Source organism: Phacochoerus africanus, chromosome 1 (assembly GCF_016906955.1).
Source record: "Phacochoerus africanus isolate WHEZ1 chromosome 1, ROS_Pafr_v1, whole genome shotgun sequence".
Taxonomy (NCBI): Eukaryota; Metazoa; Chordata; class Mammalia; order Artiodactyla; family Suidae; genus Phacochoerus; species Phacochoerus africanus.
The window spans coordinates 261,148,138-261,175,530 of record NC_062544.1 but is presented as its reverse complement, the minus strand read 5'-3'; the positions used below and the strand labels follow the sequence as shown (position 1 = coordinate 261,175,530).

General features: G+C 34.8%; 1 long non-coding RNA gene across 1 annotated transcript in view; it reads right to left on the bottom strand.

The window, feature by feature from the left end:
- The window catches only part of LOC125135060 (uncharacterized), a 294,915-nt gene extending 272,779 nt beyond the window's left edge, over window positions 1–22,136 (bottom strand). The window contains exon 1 of the long non-coding RNA XR_007136895.1: window positions 22,088–22,136. This is a non-coding gene — a long non-coding RNA (uncharacterized LOC125135060). The remainder of the gene's footprint in view (window positions 1–22,087) is intronic.
- Window positions 22,137–27,393: the final 5,257 nt, after the last annotated feature.

Here is a 27,393-nt window from a genome sequence, read left to right as displayed (position 1 = left end):
TATGGAATATGTATTCAAATCTGCTTTTGAATGCCTTTCTTTTACCTCTCTAGAAGACTGATTAAGATTTAGAATTTACCCATAATGTTAGATATAAATGAAATTAAAAGACAATATGTGCCACAAAGGCCAAATTACACATTTGGTCCAAGTCCTTGTTGTTAATATAAAATAAAAATTCTATACAGCATAAATATTCATTCATATATTTAATCATTTCTTCCTGTCTGGCAATTTCAGTTAATCTTTATGCATTTATATGCTCAAATTCATGTTTATTTTAAGATAGCTTGACAATAGAACTATGCTGATTAATATTACAATAAGCTAGTAAATCTTTATTATTTCTAAATAGTATGTTTTAATTACCAACTCTAAATCTTATAGTCATAACTAATATTCACAAATATCAAAATATCACTTAATTCTTTATAGCACAATATAATTGAGAGAGAATTTGGAACTGAAGGAATTGTTTTTTTGGCCTGCATCACATACTGAATAATCTACTCTAGTAATGTAATGTTGCATGCAGTTCATAAAAATATTCTAATTAGATCACTACCACTAATCATATTCAATTTATCTAAATCTTAGAGAAAGTCAAGAAAAGGGAATCATAAAACTAGAGAAAGTGAGCAAAGAATATACTAGAATATGAATTAGGTGTCCCAGAAATAGAACAATAACAACAAAGCTATGAAATTAAATGTATATGCTATGAATTTACATGGTTATAAATTTGATCTCCATATAAGCCCCTAGCAATTCTAAAATAGTTTACCTAAGCCAATTCCTTATTGCCAATAATATTTCTCAGAAATAACTCCTTTTCACATTTATATAAGTCACAGAGGTCTGTTTTATGACAACACATAATCAGGCAAAATAAAATGTTACATAAAACAGAAAAAAAGTTACAATTTGTTTTTTAGTAGTGTGCTAATGAGCCACAGCAGGGCAATTCTTTTATCATGGCTTAAAATTAAACAGATACAAGTGTAGCTGCTGATTTATATTTCCCTTATTTGACTTTTTATACATATGCAATATTATTTTTAAGCTCATTCGTATTCATGTGACTTGGATTGCAATTTCAAGTCTGGAAGGTTTGATTTCATTAAACACTTTTGCCTCAATCAAAACGTCTGTATACACATGAATATTTCAAAACCAGTATCCATTTCTTTTAAATTTGAAATGTGCATTAAGTATAATGGCAAGGAAAATGTGCATGGGATATAACATAAAATTTTGTGAACAGGTTTATTGAAAAAGCTGGATTTGGTAGGAACTGAAGTCCAAAATAAACAACCAACTTTATTTTTTTAACTAATGTCTTTCATCCATGTTACTCTGAATATACATGCTTTTTTTCTGGAAAAAAAAAAAAAAAGTCTTGGGAAGAGCCACAGCTATTTTAGACAATTCCCTGTTTTAAAATTTATAGTGCAGTCTAACACTTTCATCTCTTCTAGCTGGGCTTGACTCATTCAGGCTCAAAAATTACCTTTTTTTTTTTTTTTTTTCCTTTTTAGGGCCACACCCATGGCAGAAGGAAGTTCCTAAGCTAGGGGTCAAATCGGAGATAGAGCTGCCAGCCTAAGCAACAGCCATAGCAACACAGAATCTGACAGTGACTGCGACCTACACTGCAGCTCATGGCAACTCCGGGTCCCCAGCTCACTGAGTGATGCCAGGGATTTTACCCACATCTTCATTGATACCAGTCAGATTCATTTCCCCTGTACCACAACAGGAACTCCACGGCTCAGAAATTATAAAGGCAGAGAAAGAGGGAAGGGCATACGTGGTTACTTCTTTGCACAATTCACATCTTGAGTTGCTTTCCCCCACTCTGCTGGCCCAAGATTAGAGAAGTGGAGGGAAACAAAGTGCAGAAAGTATCTTTTTAAATTAGCGCAGTTGTAACTTGTGCTGGTGCTGTTTCTCTTAGGATGCTTTTCTATGTTTTTGTGGTCTACGAAATACCCCTTTAAAGATTAAGCAGCCAGGTTAATTTCTCTAATATCTAATGTGAAGGTTTAAAATATTTCTTTAGACTGTGTGAGCTATATGTTAAATTTCTAAAAATTATAATGGAGTGCTTTCTGAAGTAGAGAGTTCTAGAAATATTCAAACAATTTGAAAGACTGTTTGCCTCTTAGGTAAAAGATTAGAATAGATGGTATTTAAAGCCTTTCCAAATCTAAGCTATTATGATTCTATAAACTATACAGGGACTGAACAAATGATAATGGATGAATTGGATGATAGCTAAAATTCTGAATCTGTTTGCATTCAAAATCAGCATGGTCCTATAAGACTAATATAATTTGGAATAAAGCAGAGGTGGAAAGGGAAGGCAGCTGATATTTAATAAGATTCTAGTTTACCATTGACAGTGGGAGTCTGATAGTGGTGTGTGTGTTAGGGTGTGTGTGTGTGTGTGTGTGTGTGTGTGTGTGGTGTGTTTAAGCATCATTTCCTCATCTGAGACTTTCTACAGACTGACAATATAGCATTTCTATTTTCTACCTTAGTAAACTGAAGCTCAGAGAAGTTGAATTACTTGAGCATCTGTTGCTGATAAGTGGATCTAGAATTGGATCAGTCCAGTCACAACCACTCTGACAATAAGACCGACCGATGTTTTTTTTTCACCAAACCAAGCTATCTACAAACTCAAAATTTCCCTAGCTCAATGGAAATTATATTTTTACCCCCAAGTGATCTAAAACTAAAGGTCATGTCAACACTACTGTCATAATCATCCAATATTTAATGACATTACTTACCACAGTAAATTCCAAAATAGATCATTAGAGCAACCTTCAGAAAAATGTTTAAAAGTTTAGAAGCATCTTCTCTTATAAGGAAAATAGAACAGTTTCTTTAAATATACATCATATGATTCTACATAAGTTTTCACCATCAGGCACCTGCAACTGAATTTGGCTGCTATTAAAAGCCCTCTTAACAGAACACTGGTAAAATAATATGCGAGGAACCTGGGTGAGGGCAGATTGGTGAATTAATCTTGTGATAAATGAAGGAAGAAGTAGAATAGAGGAAAAATGCTCAATTGTGCAGCATAGCTATTCCACTTTCTTTTGAAAATGTATAACTAAGCAAACTGACTTAAGCAGATGTCACCAAGATGTTAATTGAACTTGAATGATCCAAGAGGCCAAGATCATATAATAGAAAAATTCACTTAAAATGTGACTTAAGGAGTTCCCGTCGTGGCGCAGTGGTTAACGAATCCGACTAGGAACCATGAGGTTGCGGGTTCGGTCCCTGCCCTTGCTCAATGGGTTAAGGATCCGGCGTTGCCCTGAGCTGTGGTGTAGGTTGCAGACGCGGCTCGGATCCGCGTTGCTGTGGCTCTGGCATAGGCCGGTGGCTGCAGCTCCGATTCGACCCCTAGCCTGGGAACCTCCATATGCCGCGGGAGCAGCCCAAGAAATAGCAACAACAACAACAACAACAACAAAAAGACAAAAAAAAATGTGACAAAGTAGAAAATTCCAAAATACCTGAGTAGATAATATATTTATAATCTTGCAGAACTAAAATCTGTCTTACGCCTCAAGCTCCTGACACCAACTTGAACCCAATGGACATATATGAAGTGACTTCCAATTATGCCTATAGGAAATGTGTGTCAATAATAAAGCATCCTTATAAACATTAGTCATAGATAAATAACTGAAAAATAAGCACAACTGTTAAAGAATGAACTACAAACTAATAATTTCTTAAAATAAAAAGAAATTCCAACACGTTCAAAGCTTCCTTTTGTGATCTAGAACTAGGTATTTCCCTCCAAAACTGTAGCTTAGTCTCCTTTTATTAGAGAAAATCCATGCTGCTACTATTTAACTATCCTGTTGGGTTTTCTGCCATTCCTTGGGTAAGGCCTACAAAATAAACTTTAGTAGCTTTATTCCTACACTTTAGTTGAAAGTTGAATTTTATTAAAATATATGTTTTAATTTTCTGTAACAAAATTTTTTTTCATTTTATGGCCACACCTGCAGCATATGGAAATTCCTGGGCTAGGGGTTGAATCTGAGCTACAGCTGCCCACCTACACCACAGCCATAGCAACAGCGGATCCAAGCCACATAATTGTGGCAATGTCAGGTTCTTAACCCACTGAGCCACAATTGGAACTCCTATAACAAACTTCTTAAAGAAAGACCAAAAACAAGTAAATTATTGTTTTACCATCATTATTAATTTTTAGAAGGTACAATTTGGTTTCATCTATTATAAACTGCTCCCCAAGCAGAATCTGCCTTATTTTTAATATCAATACAAAGACTAAAAGAAAATTCAACTTCTTAGCCCTTTTCACATGAGACTAAAAATCAAACTTTTCTGGGAAAAATAAATGGCCTTAAAGTCTTTGATAAACTGAAATAGGAAACAATAAAAAAATTATGCAAACAATATTTGAAATTACTTAACTGAGAAAAGCCAAAATCATATGGCACACGCACATAGAAGCCCTTCACTTTTCTATGAATAATGCAAGTTAAAAATGATATCCACGTCTAAGTAAAAACCCTTTATTACTAAATATTTCTCAGATTCCTAAAAATGCAAGTAAAAACACTGTTTGACCTATATGCTAGCAAAAATTGTGGAGGCCATCAAGTAACATGTCAAAGTATAAAATTTTGGTAGTGTTTTGCCTATCCATAAAACTAAGCACAAATTATCTGCAGATGGCATAATTTCAATGTAATATCAATTGCAAGGACCATAGCAGTTACCATGAGATACTTCTCATAGTATATCAAAATAACTTTTTAAATATCATGCTGACAATCTGAATTTATTCATCCCTCAAGGCAGATCAAAATTTATTAAATAGGAAAAAGTATATTTATATTATAGGAGTTATACACTGAGATTTCATTTTCAAACAGAATCAAAAACAATAATTATATAATCCAAATTTAAAATCTTTCAGTTAATATTACTTACTTATTTTTATGGCCACACTCACAGTATATGGAAGTTCCCGGGCTGGAAGTCAGATTGGAGCTGCAGCTGCTGGCCTACACCACAGCCACAGCAACACAAGATCCAAGCCATGTCTGTGACTTAACCACAGCTCACAGAAACTCCGGATTCTCAACCCACTGAGCAGGGCCAGGAGTTGAACCTGCATTCTCATGGATACTAGTTGAGTTAGTTATAGCTGAGCCACAATGGGAACTCCTAGTCATTTTTTTTTCTGAGGCACAAATTAGTTTTTAAATATAATTTTGATATCATCACACTGAAAAACTGTTTGAGATATTGTTAGGTGATCCTCTTGTGGCTATGATTCTTGATAGTTAAAATTTTATGTATGAAATCTTTGAGATGAATGTTGATCATAGATGACAAGAATCATTAGTAAAAAATGTGAAAAATTGTTATTTATTTTTGTTATCACTGTTTATTTTGGTTGAAAATCTTCAAAATGTAAAAAGTAGTCTTATGACTGGCAGATTGTTTAAAAAAAAAATACAGAAATCTTGAGACACACTGTCTAAAGCAACACTAAGAGAACTCTCTGGGATGATAGGAATATTCTACAATGCTTCACGACTCAATGAGATAGTCAAAAAGCCCCATTTAGCTATTGAACATCTGAAATGTGTAGAGTACAACTGAGAAACTGAATTTTAGATTTTATTTAATTTTCATCAAATTAAATTTGAATAGTCACATTAGGCTAGTATTAAAGTGTGGGTTACAAAGCTCTCTGTTCATGTTCCTTTGCTTCCAGATCTCTAGTGTTCCCAAGAAAATATGGTCTGAAAAAGGTTAAGTCCATAACAGCTCATCTAAAAGCCATGCTCACACCAGTTTCAGATGACCATGACATGGCTCAAGATAACCATGGAAAAATACATTACATATAGCCCTAGAAGGACCAAAATAAGGAGGAACTTGGTATATTTGAGTGCTCTAAAAATTCTACCCACCTCATCCCACCCCTCAAAACAAAACTGATATCATCAGACTCTTCAAAAGCTTTGAGGCCTATATTTCACAAGGAATTTCATAATCCATGCACTAGAAATGCCTTTTCTTTCCACCCATAGAGTTGGGAGATTCCACTCTAATTGGAATTCCTGGATCTGTCCTTCCATGAAAATGGACCATCATTATCTCCAATTGGACACTGTCAACTTTACCTTTGAATCTTTTGGTAGCTTCTCTTCCCCAAGGTTAAAAGGTCAATGACTTCTGACATTAGCCTTCTTTTATTGTTTTTTGCTTTTAAAATATTATCTTCCTGCCAATCTGATCTATTCTCACAACATTCACTGTTAGCTCTGTAAATTATTTCTCCCTAAGCTCAACTTCCACTCCTGCTCACTTCAGAGTCTGGTCCAGGATTTCTAGCTAACAGTTACACATTTCACCCCAATACCTCAGCACCAGTTCCAATTCAAGACATTTCAAGTTGAACATTTCCTCCTTCCAAAAAAAACAACAATAGCAACAAAAAAACCTTTCTTAGTCTCTGCCCTGTTTCACTAATGATTTCAGTCAGCCACGATCAAAATCCTTATCTTTGACTCATTCTTTTCATGCCTAAAATTTGAAGCATCAAAGTGGTTAAATTAAGGACTCAGATTCAGAAGCCAGCAGAGCTGGGCTTCGCCCCTGGCTCCACTACTTACTGTCTGCATAACTTGGGTATATTATCTAAACTGTCCAAACTTTGTTTTTTTTTAATCTCAAAAAGTGGAACCAATAATAATAACTAACTTCATTATTAGTTCTAAGTACTTTATGGCTATTAACACGATTAGTCTTTACAACCACTCTATGAGATTGATGTTATCATTATTTCTTTTCTATAGATGAGAAAATTGAAACACAGAGAGTTAAATACATTGCCAAAAGCCACAATAGTAAGTGGCTGGGATTGAATCCTAGACATTCTGGCTCCAAGACTGTAACCACCGTACACACTGTTTTCCTGATAATAACAGCTTATCTCAGAGTGTTGTTGTGAGGACAAAATTAGATAAAGTCTATGAAATACTTGTCAATATCAGCTGCTACCATCATCATAAATTTCTAGACCAAAGTCAGAGGTACCCTTTTCTCTACACAACTTCTTATAGCACTTATTCGACACCACATGGCTTATATAACACCTTTTATTGTATCACTTGAAAATCGTGTCTTATTACATCATGTAGATTATAAACTGTGTGAAGCTAAAGATACTGTCTAAAGCTACCCTATGATTTGTAAATATTAATAGAATTCCAATAAGTCAATGTATGCCATTTTAAAATGTATTATTATGACCCTCATCAAAAATTCACAGTTTCTTAGATCCTAGTCTTTAATTATCCTCTAGCTTACCAAAGTGCTGCTTACTCTGACAATTAATGCTTCTCCAATTTTTGCATTTTTGCTTTTGTTTGTAGGGTTGCAAGGTGTGGCATATGGAGGTTCCCAGGCTAGGGGTCATATCAGAACTGGTATAGTGTGGTATCTGAGCTGCATCTGTGACCTACACCACAGCTCAGGAACAGGATCCTTCAACCAATGCCGGATCCTGAACCCTCTGAGTGAGGCCAGGGATTGAATCCGTATCCTCATAGATACTAGTTGGGTTTGTTTCCACTGAGCCACAATAGGAACTCCTTGATTCTCCAATTTTTGATACCTTTTCCTGAGCTAACCTTCCCTTTATCAAAGTATTTCTTAGCCCCAGTTTCTTGCTTCTGAATCTGGCCTATTCCTGTACCTTTCTTCATTCAGTACCTCAAGCGTGATCTCAGCTCCCCAGCATGCCCAGTCTCATCTGTCCGTACTGGTTCTAGAATGTGCTTGAGGCCTCAGGGCTTGAACACAGACGCCATGCTCAAAGGTTACACCCACAGTCACTGGGACTGCACCCTAGGTGCTTGTGTGGAGTTAACAGGAAACACTAGATCAGAATGTTGTTAACTATTATTGCCAAATAGATACTTTGAGAAAATCAATAGGGAAGAGCTAACCTCTTAAATGTTAAGAACATTGCTTATTAAAAAATAATACTTGATGCTGTGCAGCAGAAATTGACAGAACATTGTAAGTCAACTATAATAAAAAATTAAAAATACTAATGAAAAATAAATAAAAAATAATACTCAAAATTATCAAAAAACATTGCATGAAAAGTTATCTCCACTATATGTTATGAATGTTAATTACAAAAGAATCCAGTTGATACACATAAAAATTTATATAAGCATAGGAAAATATATGAAAGGTTATATACCAAAATGTGCATGTCATAATTGTGAATAATTTCTCTTATTTCTTATTTATTCACATTTTCCATTTTTACAGTAAACATTTACCATTCATACAATGAGTATATTATTTAAAAACCCACTAAGTGATAACATGTTAATTTATCCTTGCTATTATCCCAATACCATGTAATTAGCAATTTAGTGTATCAGTAATCCGAAGAACTAAATTTTACTTGCATGTTTTATTCCTTAAGATCCTTCCTAACATCCGTTTTTCAAACTAATCTTTTTTTTTTTCTTTCTGGCATCAGCTACACAAATTGTTGATGATTTATACAGCTGCTTTAAATGTATTCCAAATTTCAGGGATAGTTTTTGTTCAATTTTTAGTTAACTATATATCTTTCTTAGGCAGTCAATTTTTGCTGGTCCCTAGAGTTGTCACTTAAAGCAAGTTTCCTATACGCATGCAGTTTCTCACACCATCTATTTAGAAAATATAGTACTCTAAAAGCAAGTTAAGTCATCTGGGTTTTACATAGGTGTTTTAAAAGAATGGAGTTGCCCTTTCCTTTGGGGGAATAATAAACTTTAAAGTGGCATGTAGCAATTAACAAAACAAATGGCGTGTCCTCTATACATTAATACTAAAAAAAAAAAAAAAAACCACACACACACACAAAAACAAAAAACTAACCCTATTATGAAGTATGAAAACAAAATATCATAAACTTTTATACAATAAAAATGGTCTTTAAACCATCATTCATTGGCATGTTATATTAACACAGCAATCCAGATGTACAATGTTCCCACAGAAAACCAAAACAGTCTATTTTCTAGAGTGGAGTAATGCTGATGATCAGAGTTTTAGCCCAGAGCACTGACCAAACATGGATAATTTTCAAAGGAGCCATGACCGTAAAGATCTGCCTGCACCTCCATCAAGCAAATTGTTGGTGAAGAGATACAAAAGAAACTCTACTAAAATTTAGGCAACCGAAGTAGGAAGGCAGGCAATGGATGTACTACATAAACAAATTTGTGTGAGGAAAATATATAGGCACAGAAAACATTTTAAAAGAGGTATTAAAAATTGGGTAAGCATGGTTATATCTCTCCACGCTGGCATTGTAAGAGGTTTGCAATTCAACTCTTGCTATCAGCTTCATTACTGATATTCTAAGACTCAAATATTCTAAGATTTAGAGATAGAGAATTCTTCTATCGAAATTCCTATGGCTATTTAGAATATCTGCCCCTTAAGATTGTCAAGAATGATTATTAATTGATCTGAGTACCTATGTCCAAGGCTTTCAGTCTGAAGAAACTGTAAGTTGCTGATTAATGAATTTGGGGTCACCGTTTTTTTCTTGAATAAACTCATGTAGTAAGAATCCAATATGAATGAAACACAAGATACTTGATCCTTGATCCAGGTCTACTCTATGGTGCTCAGCAAGACATGGAGGAAGGGGCTAGACTTGGACTTTGTCCCATGACCTTGTAACTCTGACATTCACAATCCCTGCTTTAGGAATTTTAGAAGATTTTCAGAGGAATTTTGGAGAGGTTAATGTGAAGGTGAAATACAGTCACATACGAATATTTTTAGTAAGCTGAAAATACTTGTAAAGACTATTTGGTGACCTTATTATTCATCCTCTTCCTCTGAGGCTACTGGGGAGTGAGTGGGGGAGAAGAAAGAGAAAGTGCAGATCTCAGGAGTTCCCATCTTGGTGTAGCAGAAATGAATCCAACTAGGAACCATGAGGTTGCAGTTTGATCCGTGGCCTTGCTCAGTGGATTAAGGATCTGGCATTGCCGTGAGCGGTGGTGCAGGTCGGATGCGGCTTGGATCCTGCATTGCTGTGGCTGTTGTGTAGGCCAGCACCTATAGCTCCAAGTCAACCCCTAGCCTGGGAACCTCATTATGCTGCGAGTACGTCCCTAAAAAGCCAAAAAAAAAAAAAAAAAAAAAGTGTGGCTCTCTAGTGTGTACACATGTGGCTAATCTATTTTTTACAGATTTGGATTTAGGTCCTGAAGCTCATTTGTATGACTCCATACTCCACATATTTATAGTAAGGGTTTAGTTGAATGTTTCATTATTTATATCAAATTTATATCTACACATCTTGAAAGCTCAAGCACCAACAACAATCAAAACAGAGAAAAACCAATAATAACCACCCATCATCAAGAACTTGCTCTGTGTCTAAGATGATGATAGGTGCCTTCAATTGTCCTGTAATTCCCACAATGACCAGTTTCATAAAGCGGAAACTAAGACACTGGGGGCTAATTAACATTGCCTAAGGGGTTCCACATAGATGCTTGTTTATCCTACTTTCCACATTTCTTTTTGTGTGTGATTATACACTCTAATTCCTTATCATATCAGACTAAAGAGCTTTGACCTTTGTAGATAAAGCTAACAGTAATTCATCAAATCACTTTAAAAAAATTAAGATGTAGCAAGTATAAATTCCCACTCCAATTTAGGAGTGCAAGGGTATGAGGATAGGCTAATTATTTTTATTTTTTGATTAACTGCAAGGTCCCTAAAAAATACTTTTACCCAGTAAAATGCCTGGAAGTATGATAGCCTTTTCTAGGATTTTTTTTTAATAGTGCTAAAATATACATAATATCATAGAATTTGTCATTTTAAGTATACAATTCAGTGGCATTAAGTACATTCACATTGTTGTACAACAGTTCACCACAGTGTATCTCCAGAACTTTTTAAATCCTAAACTGAAACTCTGTAACCATTAAAGAGCAACTCCCCATTTCCTCATTCCTCCAGCCACTGGTAACCACTGTTCTACTTTCTGTCTTTGTTTATGTATTTGTCTATCCTACATACCTCATGCAGTTAGAATCACATGATATCTGTCTTTCTGTGTCTGGTTTATTTCACTTAGCATAATGTCTTCAAGGATCATCCATCCTATAGGATGTATCAGAATTCCATTCCTCTCTTAGACTATCCCAGCCTATGTATATACCACATTTTGTTTTCCCACACATTCATCACGGAACATTTGGGTTGCTTCCAACTTTTGGCTATTATGAATAATGGTGCTGTGAACATAGGTAAACAAATACCTGTTCAAGTTCTTGCTTTCAATTCTTTTGTTTCTATACCCACAATGTTGGCTTTTTTTTTTTTTTTTCCTTCTACAACAGAACATAGGTATTGCATCTTTGGGAAACAGAATTCAATAATTCCTTGATCTCTTTATATAACATCCACTTGAATTTCAGCATCCAATAAATATAGCCTAATAATTTTATTTCTTAACTGTATTAGGCTGACCACACTGAAGAGATTTCACCAGTTTGCATTTGTCTTGTCATCATCTTTGCCACTTAGAATATTAGTCTTTAAACTCTATGGTAATAAAAGTTACTTTCATAATAAAACTGGTTTATAACTCATCTTTTATATAAATTAAAAAGCTGAAAAGATTTCAAATTCTCAAATTTCAGAGAACAGATAAATTTTCAGAAAGAAAATTAAAGTATGTTATTTCTCACTTGATAGCATATATAAATAAATACCTGTTTTAACCTCAATTTCAGTTAATAACATCTTACTCTGCCTCAAATTCATAATTTAAAATTTAGCATTTTTATAATTCTTTACGTGTTCTCTGTAGTTCACCAACAAAACATTATAAAAGTAAAAATATGTACATTTTAGGAAAAACTTAAAACCTGAGGATCAAAAATAGGAAACATCTAATCACATAGGAAAAAGCACAAACTTCGCTCAAAAGAAAGCAGTACTGTTTTTCATCCAAATGGATGAAAGTTATCATGACTTTATCAGTCATAAATCTAAAATCTTATTTTTGGAGCAAAACATTATAAATATTAATTATTCATTACATATTGTTATAATTCAGAAAACTAAGAAATTTAATACAGCTTATTAAATCATGTAAAAATATTTATATAGCATAAAAAAGATGTGACCAAAAATTCCAATACATAAAATATGATTTGCTCTAATAATTTAGAAAACAACAGAAATTCCCATTGTGGCTCAGCAGTAATAAACCCAACTAGTATCCATGAGGATGTGGGTTCGATCCGTGGCCTTGCTCAGTGGGTTGGGGATCTGGCATTGCTGCAAGCTGTGGTGTAGGTGGCAGATGTGGCTCAGATCCCACATTGCTGTGGCTGCGGTGTAGACCAGCAACTGCTGCTCCAATTCGACCCCTAGACTGGGAACCTCCATGTGCCACAGGTGTGGCCCTAAAAAGCAAAAAAAAAAAAAAAGAAAGAAAATAATAGATATTTTCATGGCCTATCTTCCCCACATTAGGCTTATAATATTATTACATTTAAATTAAATATTAAATCTTTGCCCTTTGATGTCCTCATCCTTTATGCATATGTGCTGCATCACATGAATTTGATGTTGAACAAAAAAGATTACCCAAATAAACCGTGCTACATCTAGTCAATGGAATATTACTCAGTGTTAAAAAGAAATGAGCCATCAAGCCATAACAAATATGGAGGAAACTTAAGTTTGTGTGTAAGAGGCCCATGTGAAAGGGCTACATACAGTATGACTCCAACTACATACATGACATTCTGGAAAAGGCAAACCTATGGAGAGTAAAGGGGTCAATGGTTGCTGGGAGGTAAGGGAGAGGGAGGAACGAAGAGGTGAGGCAAAGAGGATTTTTAGGGCAGTGAAAAAAACTCTGTGTGATATTGCAATGGTGGATGCCTGTCATTATACATTTGTACAACCCATAGAAGGCACAGCACCAACAGTAAACACTAATATAAACTATGGACTGTGTTTTATAATGATGTGACAATGTAGGCACAACAATGAATGTACCACTCTAATGGAGGCATTGAAAATGGGGGGGGTAATTAACCATGAATGTGTGGGGGTAGGGGGCATATGGTAACTTTCTGTATGTTCCTGCCAATTTTTCTGTGACCCTAAAACTGCTCTAAAAAAAATAAGTGCATTACCTCCCATTCTAGTCTTGGTTCCAGGTACTACAAAAAGGCAAAAGTAAATAATCCCAAAATGTATTTATCCAGAGCAATTCTTTCTGTTTCCTGGACCAAACTGGATTTATTTACAGAATAATTCATCAATTTCATATTTATTTTAATTTTGGATGAAACCTCAAGCTAAAACCTTTCACAGATTTATATCAGGCTTCTTTTACAGGAATTTCAAAGTTCTCTTTCCAGTGAATAAAACCTTTAGGGTGTGAATACGTGCAAGTGTCCATAAATGTACTGTGACACTTGTTGGTGATATTAGCACTTATTGGCCACTAAGTGCTAAGCATTATGCTACATAATTTATGCATTTATTTTTTTAACTGAAGTATAGTTGATTTACAATATTGCATAAGTTTCAGGTGTATAGTAATTCAGTATTTATATTTTTGCAGATTATATTTTATTATAGGTTGTTAAAAGATCTTGAATATAATTCCCTGTGCTATACAGTACATCCTAGTTGCTTATCTATCTACACACAAAACAGAAACAGACTCACAGACATAGAAAACAAACCTATTGTTACCAAAGGAAGGGGGTGAAGCAGAGGATTAACTGATATAAATTACCAAACATAAAATAGATAAGCAATATTTAGTTTTAACTATATAAAATTGTCAGATGCTTATTATTAATCTATAAAAAGGGCAATTGCATTTGGCTCATTACGAGATTATTTCTTAGCTCATTTATTCCTTATGAGAACCATGAGATGCGTGTGCAACTGCTTTTTATTTTACAGATGATGAAATGGAAGCTTAGAGATGCTAAGCACTTGCCCAAGGTTACCTACACAGTAGGTAAGCCACAAAGTCAAGAAATGAATTTGGCAATTTGACTCTTCAGGTTGTTGAATGAGCTACTCTACTACATTGTAACAAGATAAAGCACAGTGAAGTATACTCTACCTGGGTTTTGCTTCGGTTTCTGGACCCTTTCCCTTTGATAACCTACTCAAAGGCTATCACTACTCAAAGTACAGCCTGATCAGAAAGAGCAACATGAGCATCAGCTGAGGGCTGTTGGAAATGCAGGATCTCAGGCCCTACTGTAGGCTGACTGAGTCTGAATCTGTGCTGTAACAGGATTCCCAGATGCTTTGGTAGGTATCTTCAAATTTGAGAAGAACTAATTTAAACTTTCTTAATTCTGAAGACCTAATGGGGCTTATGCAAAACAATTAATTTACATTCCGAGAGGTAAAAGGAAAATACGTGTACAAATAATAAAAATGCTCTGGTTCAGATTACCTCACTGTATTCAGTGAGAAATAACATTTTATATTTAATTTTGGTTTCAAAATGAATTTCACAGATGCATGCATCTTTTCCCACCATTTTTTCTTCCCACAAACCTCTTTAACTTATTCAGTGAATAGGTTTCTATTATGTTTCAATATCCATAAGGTTGCGTCTCCCAGTTTGCTCTTCTTAGGAGACACACAAATCACAAATTGTGGCTTTCTCTTTCCTTCTAGAAATTTAGGGTTTATGCAATCCATGACACAGTGACATGGATTATTTCCTCCCACTAGATGGCAGTAACGGCAATTTAATAATACATTGTATAAAGCAACTGCCAGCTTGCCACATGCACAGCAAACAATGACTCTTTGTGTGAGGGTTTTGTGAACTGCTGGGTTTAATATACAGAGCAATGACTTGGTGACAAATTAGAGAATACTTTTTGCTATTGAAATCTATGTTTAAATTTCCTTATGCTTACTTTCCAAGATTAAAAGCAGTCTTGTTTGCATATATCTTACCTCTAGCTATAACAATCAGTTATTATGAATATTTTCTACTGGTAAGTGTTTGAAAATAGACAGGGGAATGCTAAAATAAGATACTCTGTTAACACAACTGTCAATAAATCATTTCATTCTTCCAATTTTTAAGGAGATTTTTCTATTTTTTCTCTATCAAAGACTATGTGTGTATAACTTCTAAATGCAGGAATTCAAGATTTTCATGAGAAATCACATTTTGGGTTGCTAGCTTCATATTTTATTAAGTTTTTTCCTAATAAATATTTGAAGAGCAGCACATGCAAATACCATACTGCAGAAGTTAAGCAATAACAGCAAGGAGAAAATGGGTCTCTTGTAAAGTGATAAGAGGTTTTTATAAATGCAATTCTATTGACATTCTATTTAGTATTTAAATATGACTTCTTGCATTCAGAATGTTTTCATATAAATATTTAACAATCGTGTTAAATAAAGGAAGAAAGTTATTAATCGAAATATAAAGTCCTTTGAGGATACAATTATGCAACCTCACAGATTTTGCTATTGCTCAGATTTGTCATATAATAATCTACGTTAAACTGCAAGTGCTAGCCCAGTGCCTCTCAAAGATAACGGTGATAAAGACTAAGATGATTGTTTTTCCCAGTCATGGACAATACAAATGAATCCCTAGAAAAATTAGATTAAAACATATTAAAACATGCATATGTTATTATTAGAGTCAACAGACACAAAATAATTCCGTCAAGTCTTTATAAAATTTTCTAATGCTTACTGTCAATTTTTATACTGATGTGTTTAATGATTGGGAGCAGACAATTCTCAGAAGGGCCTGCCCAGTGAAACAATTTGCATAGTCCTGCTCTACATTTTTTTTATTATTATATTTGATTTACAGCGTTGTGCCAATTTCTGTTGTACATCATAGTAGCCCAGCCATACATATATACACATTTTTTCTCATACTATCTTCCATCATTCTCTATCCCCAGAGATGGGATATAGTGCCCTGTGCTGTACAGTAGATTGCTTCCTTGTTTCCCACCAGATGAGGCTTCATCTGCTGGGAGTGTGTTCTGTTTTAAGCAACCACACATAGTGAAAAACAAGACCAGTCAAATATATCCTTGGAAAATTCCTGAGGAAGGGGCCAGTGTGAAGACCAAACTGGGGTCTCTAGAAAAGTCTGACAAAGGTAGGATTTTTTTCTTTTTTTTCTTTTTAGGGCTGCACCTGCGGCTTATGGAAGTTCCCAGGCTAGGGGTCGAATCAGAGCTACAGCTGCCTGCCTATGCCACATCCACAGCAATGCAGGATCTGAACCCTGTCTGTGACCTACACTGTAGGCTCACAGAAACGTAGGATCTTTAACCCACTAGGTGAGGCCAGGGATCAAACCCATGTCCTCATGGATACTAGTCGGGTTTGTTAGCACTGAGCCATGAAGGGAACTCCTCTTTTTCTTTTTAAATTTCGTTCCTTTGGTTATCTAGACTATTGTAATTGGTTTGTATTTAGGTACTATGCAGTATGAAAAAACTTCTTTTTAAACTCTGGATACATATATGGTACAAGATGGGTGCTCATGATCTGATACTTCTGGGCACAGAGGCTAATTCTTTTCTCCCAGCTGGGGCTGACTTGAGGCTTTGCCTTTTTCCTCTCTGTATCCCTCCCCCCCCCCTTTGTCCCTAGATTGAGTACTGATGACCACACTCTTCTTGGGCCAGATCTAGAGATTAAACAATGGCGACTTATACTACAAGCAAGAAAACAGAACCCTGTCCCTGCATGAACAATCTAACAACTTCCAGACATCAGCTGAACAATATATGCTCACTTGGTAGCAGAATGAAAGATCACCCAAACAATTTTCCATGGTGACATCTTTCAGAAGGCATGCTGGTGCCAGGCCAAAGGCAAATAGACCAGAACTTTTGTTTCTATATCTGAGATCTCAATTATGTTTGGGTATTGTCATATTAACTTTCTAAAGAGCAGTAATTTAATTTCAAGATAATTCCATAAAGATTTATGAAAGAATATCATGTAAATATTGACATATACATTTTGAAGGTGTTTGACATATGTCAAACTAACTTTTGCAACATATGTCTTACATTTAAAATACAAAATGAGCTCAACGTCAACTTTTATTAGTTAATCATATGTAAGTCAGTTGAGACCAGATTGAATTTCATGATTAGACTATTTCGGATTGGGCCTTAGATATGCAAATTTATATATCCTTAAATTGGAAATGTTTACTAAAAGGCAAATACTCATGGAGTCATTTTGTATTTCTGAGCATCACTAATACCTTTTATGATTTGATATGTTCCATGCTTTTTCTTCTAGTTTAATGTACAAAATGTGAATTATATTAAAATTATCCACCTCATTTACACACCAGATAGGTAGATATATTTAAGTTTCTTAAGTATATTAACTGAGTTGTCAGACCTAGAACAGACTGGAACATTTGATCTGTACTAGTATTTCCCCATTTGGCTTAATGCTCTGTTTTTGTTTGTTTATTTTGCTACCATATCAAAGGTGTATGTCTTAAAATACCAATCAGTGTTTGAAACTCAAGTTAAAATAAGCACTATTCATCATTCTGCCAGGCTAAAAAAATCCCAATCAAAACAAAGCTAGCCCAAAAAAACAAAACAAATAAATTACACACGAAAAATTTTAAAACCACACAAAACAGTCACTTGTGATGAAACATGATGGAGAATAATGTGACAAAAAAGAATGTATATATGAATGTGTGACTAGGTCACTCTGCTGTACAGTAGAGAATTAACAGAACACGGTAAACCAACTAAAATGTAAAAAAAAAAAAAATCATTAAAAAAACCCCCACAAAACAGATTTATATACCCTTCGTTAAAAAGCCATTCTCAGGAAAATAAAGAAGTAATAATTTGAGGAAGAAACAAAAATACTATTTTTGAGAATAGGTTCTCTCCCATGCTAAGCCATGGATTGTAAAGAATACAGCTAATGTTTTGCAAGTTGTCTATGTGTATGTATCATCTATATCAGTTTAGGCTGAATAGTGAAAACAAATATACAAAACATCAATACAGGAAAGTCAGTCACAGCTAAAGATTAACTGGTGCTCAAAATGTCAACTTAGAATGAATGGATATATTTAGATTTTTCAGACCAAATTTTCATATAAATGAGGGGGGAAAGCTTGATTAGGACTTAATTTTTTTAAATATAAATAGAATTTAATGCAAATGGGTTTATATGTAAAAATGAGGCTTTAATTAGAAGTTACAAAGTAATTTCAGAATGAATAAAGTCTTAGATGTTATACATATTCTTCTTAAACAATTCTATGTGGTATACTACATCCCCAAATCCTTTATGATTGATTTTAGCAGGAATAAAGAGTCATGTTTGTAAAAGACATTTGAGGGGACTATCATTTTTCCTAAGGGCATCTATTATAAGCCTTTTGCTAATGCCAGCAATGAAACGATAATGACAAAGAGGATGAAGACAATGGTATTTATATAGGACTTACTATAGGCCAATATTGTTTTGAAGATTTTATACGTATTATTCTATTTTGTTATTCAAGTCATTCTGTTTAAAAGCACCAAGTGGATGTCAGTCCACTCTTGAGAAGTACTGTAAGTGTTTAACTGGTTTTCCACTTTTCTCTCAGGCTATTCTTTACAAGCAAAGCACTCTCTTAAAAATGGAAATCAATTCACATCTCTGATCCAAATGGCTTCCCATTTGACTGAGAAAAAAAAAAATTCAGAGTTCCCATGGTGGCTCAGTGGTAACAAACCCAACTAGTATCCCGGAGGATTCGATCCCTGGCCTTGCTCATTGGGTTAAGGATCCAGTGTTGCCATGATCTGTGGTGAAGGTGGCGGATGCGGCTCAGATCTGGCATTGCTGTGGCGGTGGTGTAGACAGGCAGCTACAGCCCTGATTAGACCCCAAGCCTGGGAACCTCCATATGGTAAGGGGACGGATGCAGTGAAGGGAAGGAAGGAGTGTAAGGATGACTTAATTAAAGAAAAATGAAAGAATAATCAAAGAAATAAAGAAAGAAAGAAAGAAGAAAGAAATAAAGAAAGAAAGAAAGTAAAGAAAGAAAGGAAGGAGTGAAGGAATGGAGGAAGGAAGGAAGGAAGGAAGGAAGGAAGGAAGGAAGGAAGGAAGGAAGGAAGGAAGAAATCCAATATTCTTAACATAACCAACAAGAGCTCACATGGCTTTGCCCCACCACACTGTCCGCTTTGGTCCTGTTCAAATACGTCCTTTGTCCTTGGAGCCAGTGCTCTCAAAAGTGGTTCTGGAACCTTGGGAACTTGATTCTGGCTCTTCCTTCTGCTTGGAATGCTCTTTCCCAGGTAACTCATGCTAAGTACACTCTACTTTTTTCAAGTCCCTTCTCAGAGGCTATCAAGTCAGAAAAGCTCTTCCCAATCTAAAATAGAAGATATCCTCCCCCAACCTCCTACCCAATTTTTTTTCTTCTTCACAGTATTGACAGCGTCAAAAACAATATAGTATTTTTTGTTTGGTTGTTACTTTAATGTCTGCACCACCTTCTGTCCCATCACTGTCTCTAGAATGTAAGAGCCATGATTGTCAAAACTTGTGTTCACTACTGTAACTCTACCACTTAGAAGATTACAGAGTACATAGTAAGTGCTTAATCAACACTGATGGATTGAATTGAACTACTCATCAATAGTCTCTGAACACTTGGCTCGGCTAAAATTTCCTGATCCACACTCTTAATGCCAAATCTAGGCTCTGGGCTGAACAAACACATGCACACACAGAACACCCTTAGACAGAGACTTAAAAACTCATTTTTGCTTTTTAGGGCCACCCTGGCAGCATATGGAGGTTCCCAGGCTAGGGGTCAAATCAGAGCTGTAGCTGCTGGCCTACACCACAGCCACAGCAATGCCAGATCCAAGCCATGTCTATGACCTACACCACAGCTCACAGAAACCCCAGATCCTTAACCCACTGAGTGGAGCCAGGAATTGAACCCACATCCTCATGGATACTAGTCAGATTCATTTCCGCTGAGCCACAACGGGAACTCCAAGAAATTTCTTAAAAGCACAACCTAGCTTTGTCGTACTGTTGTGTTTGTATTTAAATTTTGTAAAATAAAAATATATTTTCTATGCGTTTGTAAAATTTAAGGGGGCAAAATGTTGATGCACCTCTCAGCATAGTGAATATATGTACATATCAGTATAATGTGTGGAATACATAAATACATAGTAGATATAACATCAGTATAACATCGATATTATCAGAAGCTATGTAATATATACAAAAGATGAATATATATGACATACAATGTTTTATATAATCTATATTATGTAGCTTTCTGAAGACCCATGTCATTCTAAACAAAATTACTAACTTTTCTTTCTTTTTAGGGCCTCAACTGTGGCAGATATATGGAGCTTGGAGAAGCTCACATGAGTGAGGCAGAGGTGCATGTATGAACTTTGACGCTGGCTACCTCAGAGAAGGGAAGAAACTGAAAGGAGGAAAGGTTAGTAACTTTCTCTTACAGCAATGTTTTCAGTTTCACAACATATTGCCTTTACAATTCTATGTCTATATAATTATATATATTTAAATAGTCATATATACCTACATAATTTACTCATATATACTTATAAAACTTATTTAAATCTATTATATATAATCATTTTATATAAAATATGTAGTTACATATCTATAAAATATATAATGATATATTACTGTATATCCACATAATCTCTATGTGTGTACATTACTATGTGAGCAAACATATATACATATTTAAATATACATATTTAAATATACATATTTAAATTCACTGTTTTTTTTTTCTTTTTACAGCTGCACCTGTGGTTTATGCAAGTTCCCTGGCTACGGGTTGAATCAGAGCTGCAGCTGCAGGCCTATGCCATAGCCATGACAATACTGGCTCTGAGCCACATTTGTGACCTATGCTGCAGCTTGTAGCAATGCTGGATCCTTAACCCACTGAGCGAGGTCAAGGATTGAACTGAATCCTGGCGGGACTATGTCAAGTTCTTAACCCACTGAGCCACAACAGGAACTCCTCACCAGTTGTTTTTAATTTAACAGTATTTAATTTAACAGTATTTTCCTGTGTTTTATTTCTGAGGCTGTCTTTATTAAGCAGTTTTTTGTATCAGCTGTCTTGAGGTAAGAAATGTTATAAACAAAAAAGTATATCTTAATGTACGAGAGGAAGTAAATCTGTTGCATGAAAATAGCACTTTATGAAAGTACTGGTTGATAATTTTGCCAGAGGAGATATTTTAAATTATTCTAAGGAATCATGAAAAAAGGCAAAATATTTCATCCAGTCCATTGCATATGATATATGTCCGTTTCAGAAGAAAACATATGGCTGATCAAAATAGTTTATTATAAATATGAAACATTGAGATTTATAGTTAGAAACAGCAATGGTAATATATAAATATTAGTAATGTAAGTGTATTACTAACAAGGGTCATATAAGTCGATTTTTAAAGACGGTTATTATCAGACCTATTTCATTGGATTAAATAAGATCTTCCGGCTGGTTTAAGTCCAGCATAAAAATAATTATTTTCAGCACAGCAAAAGAAACAGAGTATGTTATTGTTACTGTCAAAATACTGAGTTCGTAAGTATTTTACCAAAAAGAAAAACTGTTTTGGGAAAAAAGGATATTGAATTAGAAGGGAAATACTTTTGTTGACTTTTCTCAAAAACAGGACTACACTGAAACTTGCCAAATCCAAAAATTATTGACTAGTGGAGTTTAATTAAAAATATTTTGGCTTCACAGAAAAATATACTTTGTGGTCTAGGCTTTCCGGTCACATTCTATTCCCTGCACTGGCATACAAAATTAGAAGGGAAAAAAATCACCACATACTGTATATATGTTATAGCACAATAATAAAATGATAATGTCTTTCGAATAAGTAAGACTTACTGTTATTTCTGAGTCATTCCTTTACAAAACCATTTTAATGATCAGTAACCTGAAAGGAAAATAGATAAATCAAGATATGGTCATCATTAAAAATGCCTATGAAATTTGCTAAAATAGTACAATTTAAATGTACTCAACAACAACAAAAAGTTTAAATATGAGATAAATATGCAATGTGACAGATGTGTTTATTAACTAGATGAGGGAATCCTTTCACAATATATACACATATCAAGTCACCACAATGTGTACCTTAAATATTTTGCAATTTTATTTCAATTATACCTCAACAAAGAGGAAACTTTTAAAAATGTCTGTGAATTAACATACATTCAAAGTGTTCAATTTATATTTATTTAAAAAAAATCTTAAAATCAAAATATTCTTAATACAGTGGGAGACTAAAAAATTTAAAGATTATTCTTTACATGCTGTCAGTTAGAACCATCTTCCCTATAATAAAAGTAGACATCCTTTTGGTTTCCCTAAAAATTACTGCACAATAATAGTATCAATAATATCAATAAATATTGATAGAATAACCAATCCAATTGATTATAAAAACCAATCCAATTGATTATAGGTCTGCTTTCTAAATGTGGAAGTATACAACTTCCCAACATCAAAATTCACAGGGGTTAAAATTAATAAAAATGTTTAATAGGTCCAGCCAAAGTTAAGTTTATGTAAATTGACATTGAAGTAAATTGTGCTCTTGCTCTTCTTATTTTTATAGTTGTTTACAGAATACCACAAATATTTTAGAGACAAAAGACTGTCACACAGGTGAATCTACAAAATATCATCAATTAATTTGTTTAACATTTCCAGTTTTATGTAAAAATATTTTTGAATCACAGGGGTTATTAGTAGAATGCTACTTTTAAAATATGGTTTTAGGAGTTCTCTTCATGGCTCAGGGGTTAATGAACCCGACTAGTATCCATGGGGCTTTGCTCAGTGTGTGAAGGATCCCATGTTGCCATGAGCTGTGGTGTAGGTCACAGACATGGCTCAGATCTGGAGTTGCTATGGCTGTGGCGTAGGCCGGTGGCTGTGGCATAGGCCGGTGGCTACAGCTCTGACTCTACCCCTAGCCTGGGAACCTCCATATGCCAGAGGTGCGACCCTAAAAAGACAAAAAAATAAAAAATAAAAATAAATACAGTTTTATATTTAAATGTGAAGATTAAAACTTATCATCAAAATAAGCCTAATGTCTAAAATTTTAATGTTTAAAACAGTATCCTAAATTTTTTAGAGATGTTTTAAAAATAAGTCATTTCATATGCTCTATTTGCAATTCATTTTCCTACCAATATTATTTGCTGTCATAGACATCCAGAACTTATTTATCCATAGCAGTAACTGAAATAATTTGAAATGAGGTGAAAATTTTGGAAAACATATGCTCACTGATGAGGTTTTACAAGCTATATTTCAACTCTGTGAGAATCTACAATATTAACAACATGATTGATGGACTAGTCCAGTTTTCCAAACAGCAGAATATTCATGTAGGCTGTAGGAAGAATGTTTTCCTCCTTTGACCCAGCTCATTCATAGTTGGCAAAATATTTGGAAACTGAAACATTAAAGAAGGCTAGTCTCCTTTCCAGACCATGAATATGCAGAAAGAGGACAGCAAAATCTAAACTTACAATCCAGTGTTTCGAGATTTTCATTTTAAGTCAATATAGTCTATTTTTGTTTTAAAGACTCTACACAATATGTAAATAGTTTAATCTTTTTTTTTTTGGTTTAAATAACTACAAATAAGTCTTAATCTATTTAGTACAAAGATGAATAACAAAAATATTGAGAACAAAGTCTTAAGCAAACTATTAAAAATCAAGTACTAATAGATTTATTTTGTTAAGTGAAATACTGTATGCTCCTGGTCAGTTTTATGTTTTCATACTCCTAGTAGAAAATAGGGGAACAAACCTAAAATCCATGATTATTTCTGTCTGTGCCTGTAATTTACTTTAAATATTCCAGTTAGTATGGTATGAAGTACTTTAGTTTATCGTTACACACTAGAAAATTTAGTTAGGATCTGAAGAATTCTAGTCAGAGAATCATTCTCTAAGTTGGTTAAAATTTGAAGTTTCTAATCAATAGATTGCCCTTTAGGGGTAACTGTAACAAATGCTTGGAATTTCCAAATATTGCTCTGTGAAAGTCTATGTGGGCGGTTAGTTATTTACGAAAGGTGTGACACTATTTCATCTGCAAGACAATGGTGATGAAGGTGTGTGACTGGAAATAGCAGGCAATCATCTCCCCACTGTATGCACAAAGTACAGGAGTCTCAGTCTGAGGCCAAGAGGCTAACATTTTTGCCACCCTATTCCCAGAATTCTATTTAGCTTGTTACCCACCCCCTAACTTAGACGGTGGCCCCTTCACCTAGTGCTACTACAGGGCTCATTCTCCTGACACAAGAATATGTTGTGTGGCTCAGCTGTGCACTTTTCCTGTGTCCTGGAGGACCAGCCAAAAAGGACAAGAGAACAGGGACCACGCCCAGATTATTGGAACAGGCTGTTGGATGGATTTTGTACTTCTTTGTTAATAAAAAGTGTGTGCATTTGCAGAAATTGGTTTGTAACATTTTTGTGTGTTTGTTTTTTGCTCTATTTTTTAAACAATCTATCTGCTAGGGAAAGTTCTAAGAGACATCTAGTTCCTATCTATCTCTTACTGTCACAGATTAAAATATTGACAGGTCCCTGACAATTGAAGAACAAATTAGCTTAGGTCAATTCTCAATACCAGCTGATTGAACTGGAACTAAGAGGTCCAAGCAAACACAGTTCTGCTAGAGAAAGTAGACCATGCTGCAGTAATAACCAATCTCCAACCTAGTGGCTTACAATTGCAAAGGTGCCTTTCTCATTCACACCAAGGGTTATTATAGGTTGACAGAGGAGCTCTGCTAATTGTAGTAACTCAGGTAAGTGGGATAATGGGGCAGGCTCCATTCCAAGTACATACAGGAAAGACACAAAACAGGGGAAGAAACACTGGTGATTAAAGGTTCTGAACCCAGGTACAATACTTATTAGCCTCTACTTCTTTTCTGGCCCCACTCAAATCACAAGGGGACTAGGAAGTGCAATACAATTCTATTATTATATGCCTAGAACAGGGAGAATCAGAAATAGTAAATTTTAAAATTACCACAGCAATTCAATATCTACAATTGAAACCAAGTTTTTCTGTTTGAACAGTATATCTTAAAGCTGTAGGATATCCTAAAATTACACTTATTGAGAGAAAAAAAAAAGGAATGATTAAACTTAGTTTTGCAATAAGTCGCTTGACTTAAAATGATTTAAATGATTTAATCTTTATGATTGAAATCAATTCTATTCTAATCTAAGCAATTAGAATATGAGTGGGAAGGCTTAACTATGTAAACAATATAAACAATCATTAAAATGCAGTGGGAGATTCTAAAAAGAAGATTTAAAAGATGTTATACTTTTATTTACACACTCTAGCAGGAGTGGCTAAATTTTCATGTGCATACAAATAACAATATAGATTCCTGGACCCCTGGACTAAAATGATTTAATATTTAAATGCAGGACTTTGCATTTTAAAATACACACACTTAATTCTGATGCAAGCAGTTCTGGGTCTTGGAACCTGATTTTTAGATGCGATAATGGTAGCAGATGGGTTCCAAGAAGCAAAAAACATTAAGTATGAAATTGAGTTGGGGAAAAAGCAAGTAGGGCTTCAATCAATTCATGGTAAATGTTACTTAAGTGTTGAAATCATATTATTAAAAAACATTTCGAGACCATCTGACTCAGTCGTCTCAACAAGATGCAATAGCTATGTGATGACATTGCTTTTATACTCTGTATGAAAACCTTAAAAAACTGATTTGCAACTAGTATCCATTTAGATTAGGAAGAACAGGGGCTTACCAGTCTCTTTGCAGATAATGCTCAAATTGATATCTCTATTCCAGACTCCTTTCCTGAGTGCCAGACTCAAATATCCAACTTTCCACAAGAAATCTCCTTTTGGATAGACCTAATAAATATCTGAGCCCTTATATATTCAAAGACAAATTCTTGACACTCACTCCCCAAACTGTTCCTCCTTAAAGCCATTTCCATTTCAATCAATGGCAGCTCTATTTTCAATTACTCAGGTTAAAAACCTACAAGGCATCCTTAGTGCATCAATTTCTCAACAATCTGCTCAATCATTCAGCATAGCTGTTTGTCAGTGCTTCCTTTGAAGAGTCCTTCCAAAATCTGACCACTTCCTATCTCCTCCTTCACCACCACCCTGGTCTAAGCCAGCATCATCTCTCATTTGGACTGTTGCAGTGATTTTTCAAATGATCTCCTAAAAAATGGGCTAGTGAATGTTTGTCAACAGATTTATTTATAAACAATAAATTAATAGTTCAAATGTTATAAAAGAAGGAGGAAAGAAAGAAAAGGAAGAGAGGAAAAATGAAGGAGAGAAGGATGGATGAAGGAAAGGAGGAAGAGAAGAAGAAAAACAAACAAGGAAGAAAGAAAGGAAGAAGAAAAGAAAGAGGAAGGCAGACAGGAAAGTAAGCAGAAAGAAATGAAGGAGGAAAAGAGCAGCAGGAAGAGGAAGAAGGGGGGAAGGAAGGAAGAAAGGAGGGAGGAAGAAAGAGGGGGGTGGGGGCAAGAAACGAAGAAAAGGAAGAGTGAGAGAAAGATAAAGGAATAAAATATTGGAACTGCTTGGGACACTTTTTGCCTACATATGTTCTTGTCCCCTTGTCCTTCAATAAGTAGCTCCTAGTTGGAAACCTGCCCTGAATATCTAACATAGAATGGAATAACAACTTTTCCTGCCTAATCCTTCAGCTTGCTCTCTTCTTTATAATGCATTCTTTTTAACCACCTGACATTTATACATAGAGAGAGAGATGACTGTTATCAAGATTTATTCCTGTCTGCTTCCTTAAGGACACACACATTGGTTCGTTTCTATGTTCCCGTCACCAGTTCCCACCACAGTGTCATGTCACATGATGAACTAATAAGATCTCATTGATTAAAGAGACATACAATATACAAGCAAATACAAGAAGAAAGTAATTCAAGGTAATGAAAAGTGCCATAAAGCAAATAAAGGAGGATGGTGAGTGATCCCACGGAGGGTTTGGTAGCCAGTCAGAGGTGGATATCTCAAGAAGTGACATGTAAGCTAAGGGCAGAATGATAACGTAATTAGTATGATCTACACATGAATAAAAATTCACTACAGGAAGAAAGAGAAAGAGCAGCTATGTGGATGAA